The following is a 14,632-nucleotide window of genomic DNA, read 5'->3' on the forward strand; positions in this document are numbered from 1 at the left end:
TTGGCCAGACATCCATTTGGTAGAGGCTCTAAACTGATCATTTATTAATCACTCACCATATGCCAGGAAGCACTATGCCTTGTATTTTGATGACAATTTCTAATTTTACAATACGTAATCTAATTTTACAAAATTGCCCAAGGTCATTAGCTAAATAAATGGAAGAGCTGAAACTCATAGATTGTCTCATGCCAATCCCACCCTCTTTCTGCTATCACACTGTATTAGGTAGAGTTGGTGGATTGATTTTTGAGGCTTTTCTTGGGAAAGAATAGTGTATCCATTAGGATTGCATTCAATTGCTTGCAACAAACCTTAACCAAGAGTGCTTTAAACAAGTAAGGGGGGGACTTCCCTGGTGGCACAGTGGTTAAGAATCCACCTGCCAATACAGGGGTAAAGGGTTCGATCCCTGGTCCAGGAAGATCGCACATGCCGCGAAGCAAGTAAGCCTGTGCACCACAACTACTGAGCCTGCGCTCTAGAGCCCGCATGCCACAACTACTGAAGCCCAGACCACACAACTACTGAAGCCCGTGAGCCTAGAGCCCGTGCTCCGCAACAAGAGAAGCCACCACAATGAGAAGGCCGTGCACCACAACGAAGAGTAGCCCCTGCTCACCACAACTAGAGAAAGCCCGCGTGCAGCAACGAAGACCCAATGCAGCCAAAAATAAATAAATTTATATTAAAAAAAAGTAAGGGGATTATTTTTCTCATGTAATAAAAAGTCTGGAGCTCAGCAGTCTGCAGTAGGTGCTTTTCCTCCTTTTCTCTTGTGTGCTGTCCTGTGGTCATAAAATGGTTGCTCACCCTCCAAGCTCACAGCAACCTCACAGCCAGAATAAAACAGAAGGAGAAAAGCGGTGGTGTCCGCTTCAGGAAAGCAAAAACCTTCTCAGGACTCTCTAGGCAACTTCCCCCTCCACCTCAGCCGTCGAGCCATGTGACTGCCCCGCAAGGACTTCTGGGAAGGTGAGCATTTCAGCCCGGTTCATCGCCTCCTGGAACAAAATCTGAGTTCTCTTCGAAGGGAAGAAGGGGGATTGGTTATTGAGGAGACAGTAAGCAGTGTCTGCCCCATGAAAAATATCTGACAGATCAAAGATGTTGGGGAGGAAACAGCTGCCTCAGAAGTACTGCTGGATCAAATGGATTCTAGGGGCTCTGGGCACCACTGTTGATGTGTTGATATTTTGCTGCAAGAGAGGAAGGGAAATGTAGTCTTTGTTCTAAGCAGGCTTGGGCTCAGCTTCAATTCTATTATTATGGAAGAAGGAGAGAATGGCTATTAGGGAACAAGAAAGGGCTCTTCCACAGTCCCTCCACCAGGCCCTGAAACCGAGTACCCCTTGGGAAAGAGTCTGGTGTGCACAGCCGTATACTCTGTCATCTGTTCTAGGCAGGTGCGGGTCTGAGGGCAGTTGCTGACACAGGCTTTGGAATGGAGAGACGGCAGTGGGCACCTGGGGATACTTGAGGATGCTGAGAACATTTGCAGATAATTCAGCCTCCTGGATTGGCCTGGAAAGAGCCATGAAAAGTGCAGGCTAGCTCTTGAGAGTCACCTCCCCCCAGCCCTGTCAGTAGCAAGACACCTCACCTTCCTATTCCTCGTTTTCCTCTTCTTTAAAGGGGAGTAATAACCCGACCACATAGTTTGACGTGATGCATGTCCAGTTCCTGTTTTATGCTATACACTCCATAGACGGCCGCTGTTATTATTTTTTATACAGCAGGTTCTTATTAGTCATCCATTTTATACACATCAGTGTATACATGTCAGCAGCTGTTAGTTGTGATAGGAGCATGATCTGGTCCCCACACCCCCTGCTCTAACTCAGTTCACATCCTCTTCTTCTCAGCTCTACTGACTCACTTGCTATTCCTCTGTCAGAACATGCACTCTCTGGCCAGGTCTGGCTTCTGGCTTTGCTCACAGTGGAATCTTGGCTGAAACACTTCACATCCTGGTGAATCCTGTAGTCCTTCAGGACTCAGCACACATGCCCCCTTCTCCAGAAATTCCTCTCTGACCTCCCCAGGTTGGGTCAAGCCGCTTCTCAGGCCCTCTAGCAGCCCACACTTATTTCTATCACGGTTCAGTTCTTACTGCACCTTTGGGCGGGCCGTTGCTAAGTTCCTTGCAAGACCACTCAAGCTTTCTGGGAGGTTAAGAAAGGGCCAGCCCACTCCACTTATTGAAGGCTCTTCAGGAAAAGGAGGACGAGGAAACTGTGCTGGGTTTTTCTTTTCTTGTTTCTTGTTTTTGGCCGCGCCGCTGGGCATGCGGCACTTATTTACCCAACCAGGGATCGAACCTGTGGCCCTTGCAGTAGAAGTGCAGAGTCCTAACCACTGGACTTCCAGGGAATTCCCTGCGCTATATTTTAAATGTTTAAATGATTGGCAAGTCGTAGGTGCTCAACAAATATTTGTTGAATATAACAAATTAGTAACGTTGACACAAAGAAAGGCAATGCAGTATAAGTGTGCTATTTCCAAATATGCAATTTGCGGATTTTTATTTTAAATGTGAATTCATAGTGCATTACAGGTGGTTGTTTATATCAGGTTCTGTCACCCTATGAATACCCTCATCTGGAGGAAACTGCAATGGCCCCGTGCCGACCCTGCTGAGGAGATGGGAGATCCTTGGTCAGGGCTGGAGGTGGGAGTATCTGAAGGCCCGGCACGCAAAAGGGGGGGTCTCATCTTCCACCCTACACCCTCAGGGAATCCCCTGTGCCAGCCTCGACCCAGGCCCCTCTTCCGCGCGCAGGGGTGGCGGCCTGGACGCCTCTCGCCGCCCCGCCCGCAGGCGGCGCCCTCCGGCCAGTCTCCCGCTGGGGTCGCGACGGGGCGTGCGCGCTCAAAGGATTGCATCCGCACTTCCTGGTAGCAGCGCGCGGGGCCGTTGCGGGTTTGCTGCGGGGTCCCCGGGGCCGTGCTCTCAGCCCCGGCCTGTCCCCGGTCACCTGGGGCCGGGCACGGCAGGTGCCCGGCGGCGACCTCGCTGCGGGTGTGGTCGGGCGCCCAGCGCCGCGGACGCGGAGCGCGAGCCGGGAGCCGGGAGCCGCCGCGCCTCCGGTGAGTTGCGGGGACTCGCGCCTGGCGTCTCGCAGCTGCTTCCCTCCTCACCCGGGGCTCCGGGGTGGGGAGGCCGACGGCACCGCGCCGCTCCCCGCTTCCCTGGCTGTGCTCTGCGCGTCGGGGAGGGAGAGGAATTTCACTCCCGGGGATTCAGGGGCTGGGGTTCTTTATTACTTAAGAGATCCTGGAGTGGGTGGTGGCCCTGGACTGAAAGCCGAGGACGCCGTGCTCCGGCTGGGGGGTGATCGTAGCCTTCGCGCCACGGGTCCGCCCCGGGTTTGGACCCGGGGGTGGGGTGCAGGGATGGAACCGGTGGCCTAGGTTGGGTGTATACTCACATCTAGCTCGTACCCCCTTTCCAGGGGAGAGAGCTATTAAACATGGTAAAACATAAGTGTGTGCAACTTTCCTTCCTGAAACACAGGTGGGCATATAGTCACGGGCACACACGCTCGTGTATTCGTTGGGGCGGACTTTGCGTCCTCTCTCTTGGCCCTCGGGCGTTGGGGACGGTGCCCCCGCGAACGCCGGGCATTGGGATTAAGCCCTGGGGCTTTTCAGGTTGGTTGTTCTCTGAGACCGTGGCGTTCTGGGTGGTTCCTCTGTGCCCAGCCTGGATGGCTCAAAATTCTCTCTAAATAACTTGGAACCGCCCTCCGGAATTTGTTGGCTCAGTGAAACTCCTCTTCTCACCTGGGCAGGTGGTCTCGGGAGGTGGCAGCGGGGTCCCCCGCCCCCCGCATTCCGGAAGCGACCGCGAGGACCCGGCTTGCGGAGGAAGGTCCAGCTGGGAGGAAACGCACTTGCCTCGCACCATTGCTTTGCTTGTGCAAATAACTCGGGTAAGGGCCGGGGCGGGGGGTCGTTCAAACCCCGGAGATAAATCCACCACAGACCAGAATTGCAAAGGACACTTGAGTGAGTGTTTGGATCTCAGAATTGTTCATGGCTTCAGGTCAGATCAATTTCGTTTGTGCTTTTCAGGTTACTTTTAAACTTCTTTAACTATGAAACGACTAATTAACATACACGTTTTTTCTTGACAGCCCCTAAGACTGGAGTTTCTTTGTGGTATCTCTAGAATAGAATTGCTGGGAATTGCAGGTGAGGATCAGCCTGGCTGCTATGAGAATCATAGGGATGGAGGGAACCTGTGGTTTAAAGACTAAGAGACAGAAGGCGGCAATGCTATGTGTAAACCTTGGTTGGGTCCTGATTTGATGAAAATAGTTTTTTTTAAAAATTGTGCCAATAGAGGAAATTTGTACTGGCTGGTTTTTAGTATTAAGAATATTAGTTTTGTTTAGTTACTTTTGGTAACGGTATCATGATTAGGGTTGTTTTTAAACCCTTATCTGTTAGAAATACATTCTAAACTTGAAATATAGGTTGAGGATTTGCTTCAAAATAAGCCAGTTTTGGGGAGGGCTGCTAGCGGAGAAGTGAGGGGGAACAAGGTGAAGGGAGATTGGCCATGAATTGTTAATAGTTGAAGATGGATGAATGGTGGGGGTACGGACTGCCTTGTACTCTTGACTCTGCTTTTGTATGTTTGGCATTTTCCTTTCAACGTAACACCACTTGTGGAGGTTTTTTGCAGAAGGTAGATTTGGAAGGTAACACTAGTGGTTCTAGATTCAAAGCCTTCCACAGATCCTCACTCTTTGTTAGCTGGGTATAAAGGCTGCCTCTGCAGACTCATAACAAGTCTTTTTCTCCCTCCCAGGGGTGCCGCTTTATTTTCTTGCGAAGGCATAGAGTATTTGCTGAGTGTGACAAAGCTGAGAGGATCAAGTTGATGCAGGTGGATGCTGGGTCAGCTTTTTTTTTATACAAAGGGTATTAGCGAGCATAAGGGTTGAGTTGTCTCCAAATGGACAGGTTGTATAAAATGTGTTAGCAATTTTTCTGAACTGCCCAAATCCTTTCTAAGTTATGCTCATCAAAAAACAGAGCTCAGAGTAGTGAACACTCCCGTACACACTTAGGTTTTGTGTACACTTTTGGAAGCACTGTATACATCAGTACAAAGTCAACATTATGAAAACGAATCACAAGGTGAGTGGAGCTCTACTTATTACCCGAGAGAGATCTTATCTGTGTGTGTGGACTGTTTCCTGTCCTTACCTTGTTTGCTTCAGGTATCATGCAGTGTAAATATTTAGCAAAGAACTGGCTCCTGAAATTTCTGTGTATTCTTTTCCAAGAACTTTGCTTTCAAGAGGAGGGACATGGGAAGTTGTATCTATGTATTCATCCAACTTGCTTATTTTTGGCCCCTCTGGATTTATCATATAATTCCTACTCATTCTATCATGCCTGATTAATAATTTGGAAAAGTGATGCTCTTATGAGGGAGCTATTAAAGTTCAGTAGAGGGAGGAAAGGGAGGCATATAGTCCCGCAAGATAAACCCGCATTTCTTAGTAGATATCGTGGAACTGATTTTAATGCCTCCTTGCTTTTAAGAGAAAACAACGCAAGTAAATGATATCAGTGATAGCTGAAAGTTGAAGTGTTAGATGAATGCCCTCAGCCTAGACCTTGCCCGTGTAGATTCACTAGAATAAAAGAGGTTGTAAAGATGCTTTAAGTCAGATTCAGTTGAGGAAATGCCAGAGCATGTCCCAGTTTCCTCGTAGTGCGTGGGAAAATGAGAGAACCAACCAAAATCCCCTTACTGTTGGGAAATATCCTAGTGAATTCATGATGGTACTTAAGTGAAATTGTTTGGCTTGTGACAGTTTTCTTTGTGTGAATCAAAGAAATACGCAACTGTTAAGTGACTTTATTTTCGACGTCAGTTCTCTGAGACAAGAACATGGAGAGAGAAAAGAAACTTGCCAGGTTCTTAAGTGAACAGGCAGTGACCTCATGTATGCTCTCCTCTGTGAGAGGATGGTAGATTTGGGCGGACTCTGGAGAGTTGATTGTTAATCGCCATTTTAAGGAATTACCACAAATGTGACACCATCTTCTCCCACATCATGTTATGGAAGGGTATAAACGCATTAGAAAAGCAAATTACATACTGCTTTGTTGGCCTAGAAACGAGAGGAAAGGGTGTTGGCAATCCACTCAATAATCCTCTTCTAATTTGTAAGCACTCAGCTCTCATCTACATCACTTCATCCCATCCTGTGAAGTTCAGCAGTGGTGCTGGAGGATTATTTTAGTTTTTAGCAGATGAGAAATTTGAAAATCTAGAGAAGCGAAGGCTTGCCAGGTGGTTTCTTTGGAGATATGGGGGAAGGAAATTTAACATTCATTAAGAGTTCAAGTCATCTTCACACACGTTTTTAATTCTCACAAAGCTCTCTAAATTGGGTATTTTCAACCCATTTTGTGGATGAAATTGTAGCTAAGAGAGGTTCGTAGTTCACTTGAGGTCTGGCAGCTGGTAAAAATAGAGCCAGGATTCAAATTCAGATCTGTTGGACCTTAGAGTTTATGTTATTTCCAGCCTCTGTGCTGGTCCAAACTCTAGCAGAGAGCAGAGCTACCATACCCAAGAGTTCTTTTTTTTTTTTTTTTTTTCTGGTACGCGGGCCTCTCACTGTTGTGGCCTCTCCCGTTGCGGTGCACAGGCTCTGGACGCGCAGGCTCAGTGGCCATGGCTCATGGGCCCAGCCGCTCCACGGCATGTGGGATCTTCCCGGACCCGGGCACGAACCCGTGTCCCCTGCATCAGCAGGCGGACTCTCAACCACTGCGCCACCAGGGAAGCCCAAGGCAAGCTATCTTTTTTGCCACACTCAACTGCCCTGGTTACAAACTGGGGCCGTGTGCCACATCCAGCCGACAAGGATGTTTTATCAGGCCAGCACAGAGTTTGGGAAAATCAAAAACAAAGCTGAGCCAATGTTGACAATTGGGAGGTTTCAAATATTCTGCCCCCAAGAATTCCTGAAGGCGGTACTGGAGCAGCCTTCTCTCTAGAGAAGGGTAGTGTACTCCATTTCCCCCTGGTCTCCACCGCTCCCTATCGTGGTCCCCATCCTTGAGCCCAGGGACCGTCGCACTTGCACTGTTGTTTCTTACAGTAAGAGTTCTTCCTACGTGTGCATCTACCCAATATGGAATAACCCAAGAGAGCTTGAGGGCTCTTGTCCCAAGAAAAAGGGAAAGAGCATATTCCTTTGAGAGAATGAACACTCTTGTGTTTACTCTGCTGTGATTCTGTGACAGAAAATACAAGGTATGTCATCATTTTTCTCACACCCTGTCTGTGTTACTCATTTACATAGAACTTTAGAGCTTACTACCCCTGCAATACAATAAAAATGGAGTACATGTGTGGGCACGCTGCAGCAGAGAAAAGGAGGGCCTCCCAAACCCCAAACTACTGACTCTTTGTGAGCAGGAAGATGGGTCTTGTGCACCTGGGGGGGTTCCCCGGGGTGTCCTGTAGGGGTGGGCCACCAAGAAGCCCTCTGTCTTTAAGCAGCCTGACTTTGGGATCCTGAGATTGTGCCCTGGCTCTCTGCTCTGAGGGCCCCAGAAAGTAATCCCCTCCCCCTCCTCTGCCCACCCCTCTCCAGCTGGTGACAGATCTGTCCTGCACACCACTGAGGCATGGCCCCATCGGAAAGCTCTGCAGGCAGGAGGAACTGAGGCGCCCTAGTCCAGCCTTTGAGAGGTTTCTGGGGTGCAAGTCCAAGAGTGGCCTGATTCCTCATCTTGAAACTTTCGCTCAAGGGTCGTGGGACAGATGTTCCCGCCTCTGTCTGTATGTGGAGTATCGTTGCAGGGGAGGCTGCTGTTTAGATCTTTGTTTCCTCTCCCTGAGTTCCGAGTACTCGTGGCTGCTGCGTGGAGGTGTGGGCATGGTGAGGCAGAAGTGCTGAGAAGGAAGTACAGATGGAACCTTGCCGTGCGGTTTTGAGGAAACGTCAGGTGTTGTTTTATGACCTTTGTCACTAGAGCTGTGAGTCTAGGTGTGTGCGTACCCCAGTGTGAGAAGAAACGTGGGACGCGGGGTGCTGCAGGCGGGCTGCCTTGTGTGGTTGGAAGAAGGACATTAGAGGCTGAGGGCTTTCCTAAGTGCCAGGCCGGCGGGTTGATCGGAACCTTTCTGGGGAGCTCTGGGCGTGTTCTCAGGTAGGTGATTACTACTCCCTGGTCAAACACACGGCCTGCAAGGAGACTAGGTTGATGACCGGCCTCAGCAAACACAGGTGAAGCGTGGCGCCCCCGAGTGTGGACTCTCGCCAGGTGGCTGATGTCTCCCTGGTTCTCCCACCACCTCGCTGTGTGACCTTGACCTTGACCTTGACCTATTTTTCTAACCACTCTGCCCTTCGGTTTTCTCCTGTGTAAAATGGAAGTACTGAGCACACCTACCACACAGGGCTGCGAGGATGAAGCGGCGCGTGGAGGGCCCGGCGTGGAGTAGGGGTTCCCTGAGCGCTGGCTGTCGGTGTCGCTGGAGCCCCGCCTTCCTTCGCTTTGGCCTTTATTCGGGGGATTTCCCCCCGAGAATTTTAGAAGGCAGGCTGCAGGGTGGACACGCTTTCCAGCTCTGACCTCCCTGTTTTCAGAGGCCGCCTGGCCTGCTTCGTGGCCTGAGGAAATGTCCTCCGTGACAGATGTCAGCAGGGGGTTTGGCGGGGCAGCTTTGGAACTGATGACGAGAACGGGGCCGGGAACTGGGGCTGTGGCCCTGTGGTCTGGGGATTGAAATGCACTGTGCCTCTGGAAAGGAGATGGGTCCCCCCGCCGGCCCCTGGTGGGGGAGGAGCGGACTGCGTAGATGGGGCAGATGCCTCTGCCTCGGCGGAGGGGCTCCGGCCACCTGAGTCCTCTCCGGCGCCTCTTCCGTCAGCTGGGGACGTGCCCTCCTCCCGGGAATGCTGGGAGCAGCTAACAAATACGAAGTCCTGACCCAGGCCCCGTGAAGTACTGTGTCCGACCTGCCCTTTGGTGGCGAAGTCAAAGACCGGGTACCCCAGGGGGTTTACTTTTAACTTGGAGAAATAATAGAGGTGCTGTTAACCTGCACTGGCAGAGCATTTTGTAGTTTTCAAAGGGCTATCCAATTTGATCTTTGACCAGTGCTGCGGGCTTATTTGTTTGCATTTGTTTCTCTTGCCTATTGCTCTCTGTCAGGAGAGGTACACAAGTGAACTGAGGTTCAGGCCAGAGGGGAGCCCAGAGTGGGAACGGAGGAGTGGGCTGTGCGTTCTGCTTTATCAGAGAAGGTAACCCGTGTTCGTATTCCTTATGCCCTTAAGGAGTCATAGGGAGTGATGACGTCTGGGGAGGGGAAGGGGGAGATTGAGAGCTGAGGTGTTCTCAGGAAGCTGAAAGCATCCCCTGTGTCCAGGGAGGCTGAACGGAGGGGTAGCCCGTCCCCCCCAGAGTCCCCTGCCAGCAGCCGAGGCAGAGGTCGCCCGGTTGACAGCTCCTGCCCAGACCCATTCACGGAGGTAACAGTGGGGCTCAGGGGGAGGCGGGGCTCTGGGCTGCCTCCTCCTCCTGCCCAGGTCCGGACCTTCCTGGAACTGTTGCCTTTCTCCTCCTTTTTTTCTCCTCCGCCGCTCCCAGCCAGGTGTTCCAGTGAGATGCTGCACAGCCTCCACGGCCCTCCCCACCCCAGCTAACGGCCCACAGAGCTGCTCCCTTCTGACCGTTCTGCAGGGGTTTCCCTCCACAGCCCCTGCCATTTCCCATTGGTATCCTTGCCCCTGCTGCCTGCTGACTCTGTGTGTCCTGCAGACCAGCAGCAACGGGAGCTTGTTAGAAGTGCAGAATCTCAGGCCCACCCCAGACACAGTGAATCAGAATCCAGCTTTTACCAAGATCCACATTCAAGCTTGAGAAGTGTTGGTCTACAAGGCCATGACCTTACCAATCACAGGTGGCCTGGCATTAATTACCTCTGATCTGTGTATATTCGTACATTTTCCAGGTTTACCCAATATGGGAATAATGCTGTATGTACCACTGGTTTTCAGCCTCCCATCCCCTACCATTAGACTGTCTGAGGATAACAGCTCACGCCTCTCGGTTACGCTGATTCTCAGGGATCAGCAGAACCTCTGGAAGGCATGAGGAATTCCATTACAGTATCGCCCCCCACCCCCCGTGAGAAACCCTGGTATATACAGCTTTTATCTCAGTTCTGTCATCTTACATTGTATTGTCAGCATTTTCTCGTACTTTAATCTTTCTGAAGAGCTTGTCTTTCATGGCTACAGATAGTAGTCCATCTCATGACTGTCATAAATCATTTGACTACTTCCTTATTGTGAGGCATTTGAATTGCTCTGATCCTTTTGGGGTGGGAGAGTGTTCTGTAGGCTATTGTAAGTATGCTGAAGTGAGCTGCTCAGGCCGTAATTACTTCCTTCAGCTCTGATTATTCCCTTATGGTGAATTCCGGAGTGGAGATACTGAATCAAGAGGCATGAACATTCTAAACACTCTTTAAAATGCAGGAGGAGTATAGGAAGTACCCTGACAGATACCCTCCCGGGCACTGGGTAGTGTGGTCTGTAGACAGATTCTCTGGGGAGCAGCAATCACTCCTTGTTCATCATCACACACGTCAAGGCCCAGCTTACAGCAGATTCTGAGGTGTGACTCCCAAGGGGGTTGGCGAGTGGGAGGGAAGTTACCTGAAGGGTGGGGGTGGGTAGCTAGCTGCCTGTGATGGTGGCATTTCTTCCTCCTGGCCTGAATCCTGAGTCCACTCACCAGGCAGCAGCTTCCTTCAGGGTGTGTCTGCACGTTTTAGCTTGCCTTCCAGTGGCAGGCGCAGGCAGGACGGGGAGTTTGTGGAGGCCTGAAATGACAGCCTCACTTACTAGTCCTGAATCTGCAGTTCCCGACTGGCACCAAACTTGTTTTTGCTTCATAAGTCTGTGACCGTTAGGTTTGTAACACTTTTTCCTCCCTCGAGCAGACCAGGAAACTCATGTTAAGTAAACTGTATTCTGAAAGGTACACTCAGATTCTGTCATGAAGAAGAAGTGATATATCAACATTGTATTTGTGATTGAGTCATGGTTTGAACTTGGTTGCCAGGAATATATTTTTGGCCCTCTATAAATATGTTTGGAGTAAATGAGCGAATGAATATGCACAGAATGAATGAGTTTGATTATGTTAAATAACATACATATATTAGATATATCTGTGTGTATCACATGACATAATTAAAACATTTTAAACTGAATATTAAATCATTAGCCATTCATTTATATTAACTATTTGACATGTTATGACTTCCAAATAGACACACACACACACTATACTTGCTGGAAATAAGTGTGGTTGATTCAGAGGTTGTCTATAGCAAACACCAGACTCTTTTATGAATGGAATACAGTGTACAATAGGAAAACAAAAGTGGCTTCTTTTGTCAGCATGTTTTTGAGATTCATGCATGTTGTGTATTTCAGTAGTTTGTTCTTTTTTATTAATAGCTAATATTCCACTCTTTGATTATACAACCATTCATTTGTCCATTCTGCCTGGAAGACCATTTGGGTTGTTTTCAGTTTGGGGCTTTTATGAAGGAAACTGCTGTGACCATTCTTTTACAAGTCCTTTTTTAAAAACACAGTTTTCTTGAGGTGCAATTTACATGCCATAAAATCCACCCATTGTAAGTGTACGATTCTATGATTTTTATAGATTTGTACAGCCATCACCACAATCTAATTTTTGAACATTTCTATCACCCCCAAAGTTCCCTCATGCCAGCTTAAGTCCCCACTCCTAAGCCCAGGCAGCCACTGACCTACTTCCTGTCTCTTGCCTTTTCTGGATATTTCCTATAAATGGAATCCAGAATATGTAGGATTTTTGTGTCTAGCTTCTTGCCCTTGGCATAATGTTTTTGAAGTTCATCCATTTGCAGCATGTATCAGTAGCTTGTTCCTTTGTATTGTGGAATAGTTCAGTTTTACAGATGTAACCACATTTCATTTATTTCTTCGCTAGTTGATGGGCATTTGAATTGTTTCTGGGTTTTGGCTGTTATAAATAATGTTTCTGTGCACATTCATGTACAGGTGTGTGTGGGCCTATATTTTTATTTCTCTTGGGTAGATTCTTAGGAGTGTAATTACCAGATTATATAGTAAGTTTATCTTTTTAAGAAACTGGTAAACTGTTTTCCAAAAGTGGCTGTAGTGTCCCACCAACAATGTATGATGGTTTTGATTTCTCCGCATTCTTGCCAACACTCAATATTGTTAGTTTTTTTAATTATAGCCATCCTAATGGCTGTATGAGTGTATCTTATTACAGTTTATGTGTTTTTTTGTTTGTTTGTTTTTTTTGGCCACGCCACTTTCGGGATTAGTTCCCTGACCGGGGATTGAACCCCTGCCCCCTGCAGTGGAAGTTCGGAGTCCTAACCACTGGACCACCAGGGAATTCCCTTATAACAGTTTAAATTTACATTTCCCTAATGACTAATGATGATTAGCACCTTTCCACGTGCTTATTATTATTAGTCATTTGTATATCTGCTTTGCTGAAATATCTAGTTAAATCTTTTGCCCTTTTTTTTTTTTTGGTATGCGGGCCTCTCACTGTTGTGGCCACTCCCATTGCAGAGCACAGGCTCCGGACGCGCAGGCTCAGCGGCCATGGCTCACGGGCCTAGCCGCTTCGCGGCATGTGGGATCTTCCCGGACCGGGGCACGAACCTGTGTCCCTTGCATCGGAAGGCGGACTCCCAACCACTGCGCCACCAGGGAAGCCCTGCCCATTTTTTTAATTGGGTTGTCACCATCGTCATATGGAGTTTCAAAAAAATTTTAATATTCTATAAAATATTCAAATAAAAATAATTGAAGTAAAATATTCAAATATTTTTTTAAATTCTAGAGGCAAGGGCTTTATCAGATATATGACATGCAAATATTTTCTATGAATCTTTGACTTGTATTTTTATTTTCTTAATGGCACCTTTTAAAGAAAAAAGTTTTAAATTTTGATGAAGTCTAAGATATCAATTTCTTTTCTTTTATGGTTTGCACTTCTAATTACATATCTAAGAAATATTTCCTAACTGTGTACAAGCCTTTTTTTTAATAGACGTTATCTTTTAGAGCAATTTTAGATCGCAACAAAATTGAGCAGAAGGTACAGTTTCCTGAAGAGATTTCTCATATATTTCCTGTGTCCACGTATGCATAGCCTCCCCTATTATCAGCATCCCCAATCAGTGACACATTTGTTATAGTCGTTGACCTTACATTGACGCATCGTAATCACCCAAAGTCCAAAGTTTACATTACAGTTCTTTCTTGGTGGTGTACATTCTGTGGGATTGGACAAATGTATAGTGACATGTATTCACCATTACAGTAGCATACAGAGTAATACTAAAAATCCTCTGTGCTCTGCCTGTTCATCCCTTCCTCCCCTCTAACCCTTGGCAACTACTCATCCTTTTACTGTTTCCATAGTTTTGCCTTTTCCAGAGTGTCATATAGTTGGATCATACAGTATATAGCTTTTTCAGATTGGCTTCTTTCACCTAGTAAATGCATTTTTTAGGGTTCCTCCATGTCTTTTCATGGCTTGATAGCTTTTTTTTTTTTCCTTTAATGCTAAGTAATCACAGTTTATCCAGTCACTTTCTGAAGGACATCTTGGTTGCTTCCAACTTTTGGCACTTATCAATAAAGCTGTTATAAAGACTTGTGTATAGGTTTTTGTGTGGATATAAGTTTTAAACTCCTATGGGTAAATACCAAGGAGGGTGATTGCTGGATCGTATGATAAGAATATGTTTAATTTTGTAAGAAACCGCCAGTCTAAACTGTCTTCCCAAGTGGCTGTACCATTTTGTATTTCCACTAGCAGTGAGAGTTCCTGTTGTTCCACAAGCTCACTAGCATTTGGTGTTATCATACAGGTCTTTTTGTGGACATGTATTTTAATTTCTCCTGCATAAATACCTAGGAGTGGAAGTACTGGATCATAGGATAGATGTATGTTTAAATGCCAGACTTTTCCAAGGGGTTGTACCATTTTATACTCGTATGTCTTTCCCAATACTTAGTATTGGTCTTTTTACTTGTAGCCATCCTGATGGATGTGAAACTGTATGGCTATGTGCTTTTAATTAGCTTTTTCCTGATGACTAATGATGTTGAGCACCTTTTCACATGCTGTTGACCATATGTTCATTTTCCTTTTGAACTGTCTTTTCAAGTATATTGCCCATTTTTGTTTTGAGTTGTCTTTTTTTTTTTTTTGCGGTATGCGGGCCTCTCACTGTTGTGGCCTCTCCCGTTGTGGAGCACAGGCTCCGGACGCGCAGGCTCAGCAGGCTCAGCAGCCATGGCTCACGGGCCCAGCCGCTCCGCGGCATGTGGGATTTTCCCGGACCGAGGCACGAACCCGTGTCCCCTGCATCGGCAGGCGGACTCTCAACCACTGCGCCACCAGGCAAGCCCTGAGTTGTTTGTCCTTTTACTGTTGATCTGTAGGCATTATAGATAGATAGGTAGGAAGGTAGTTAAGTAGGTAGATAGATAGATAGGTAGTCTGGTAGTCTGAGCACAAATCATTT

General features: G+C 47.6%; 1 protein-coding gene across 4 annotated transcripts in view; it reads left to right on the top strand.

Moving 5' to 3' along the window:
* Positions 1-2,955: 2,955 nt before the first annotated feature.
* The window catches only part of GPR160 (G protein-coupled receptor 160), a 31,122-nt gene continuing 19,445 nt past the window's right edge, over positions 2,956-14,632 (top strand). The window contains exon 1 of one of the 4 annotated variants that reach the window (XM_033429553.2): positions 2,956-3,090. The gene's annotated coding sequence lies outside the window, so the exon portion shown is untranslated. Of the gene's footprint in view, positions 3,091-3,795; positions 3,936-4,603; positions 5,152-14,632 lie in introns of those variants that run through there. The other 3 variants (XM_049709798.1, XM_004270567.4, XM_033429554.2) reach the window with 3 other exon arrangements.

This window comes from Orcinus orca, chromosome 5 (genome assembly GCF_937001465.1).
Source record: "Orcinus orca chromosome 5, mOrcOrc1.1, whole genome shotgun sequence".
NCBI classification, from domain to species: domain Eukaryota; kingdom Metazoa; phylum Chordata; class Mammalia; order Artiodactyla; family Delphinidae; genus Orcinus; species Orcinus orca.